Source organism: Hyposmocoma kahamanoa, unplaced genomic scaffold (assembly GCF_003589595.1).
Source record: "Hyposmocoma kahamanoa isolate Upper Pololo Valley unplaced genomic scaffold, ASM358959v1 211, whole genome shotgun sequence".
Classification (NCBI taxonomy): domain Eukaryota; kingdom Metazoa; phylum Arthropoda; class Insecta; order Lepidoptera; family Cosmopterigidae; genus Hyposmocoma; species Hyposmocoma kahamanoa.
Window position 1 is genome coordinate 4262608 of NW_020653732.1, and position 1540 is coordinate 4264147.

Sequence of the window (1540 nt, forward strand, 5' to 3'; positions counted from 1 at the left end):
ATTCCTTCGATCCGGTCGGATCGAAGGAATTTTTTCTGAGTGTTTTTTCTGAGTGTTCGATCTTTGTATTAATAATTATAACTTTTTTTTTAATTTTATAGGTCATTCCCTTTTTAGTTTAGTTTCTTGAATAAATAGGATCCGGTGGTAAATAATGTTGGATTTTAAAACAATGCCTTCAAGAGATTTGTTATAAAGAATTATTAATTTTTTTTAAGTTTAATCAAAGTTTATGTGCACGAAACGAAAATTATGAAAATCGTAAATAATAAAATATACTTCGTTTCAATCCATTTTAAACAAAATATCAACAAACAAGTGATGTCCAATTTTACTGTCAACTACAAATCAATTAATTAATTGAGTGAACCGATTTGTTTCATTGAGTCATAGTAGCAGTTTTCATTACACAACCTATAATAGCATATATAAAATTTCCGAAATTTTAATTTTAAATCGTCTTCGAAATCCTTAGACTTAGATACTTGTTTAATTGCGATTGAAATTTTCGATTTACTAATAGATGACTAATTGAATGTAAACTGATTATTTTTTCCGTACAGCACTATGCAACCATAGACTATTCATAAAAAAAGATATAATAAAAAAAAGATATTCAAGAAAAAGTGATGAGATATCAAGTCAAAATCTTCGAAATATATGTGAAAGTGTTACTTATTAAATTTATTGAGTGATTGCTTCTGAAATTCAACCAATCCGTTTTGTTAACATTCCGTCTAAAATGGATTGCAACAGACTATAGTAATTACACATGATACGTGATTCTTGCATCTTACAAGCCTTGTTTGTATAAAATCTTACAAGATAATGACGACATCGTTTGTATTTTGTCCGACTACTTATTTACACAGCCGCAGCGCGTGATCAGGAGCATACAGGACTGCGTGCAGCAAAGCCTGCTATGTAGTAAGTTATTTATGCTTAAATAGGGAGTTGTAATCCTTAAACAATAAACAATAACGCACACACTCAACATATTACATTACATCACATACACATAATTTGTTTCATGTAGTTAGTTTATTATTTTTATCGACTGTGATAAAATTATCACATGTGGTTTTACTATACTAAGGGTGGTTTTACTATACAATGTTATCGCTAATGATGCATTTGATAATATTATTCATGTTGTCCTTTACACAAATAATTTATTCATAATTTTGCATCATTACAAAAGGTCCAAGGTGACATGAAGTCAAACATATGAATTTTATAAAGTAAAAGTACAATTATTTTAGAGTTTACCTGTAAATAATTCCTCAATATACTACTGATAAAACCAAATGTTTTATTCTCTAGTGCGCTCCATTATTATTTGTCTAATTGTGATAAAATTTTAAAGAGTTATTGTGTTCATGTGTGCAAAAAATTCTAAAGAATCAGTACCATTGGTATAATAAAGGCACAAGTGCTGATAGGTTAAAAGTGCTTTTATCACATGAACCCTTTACCTTTAGCACTTGTGCCTTTATTATACCAATGGTACTACACAGAAGAACTACATGAAACATTATTA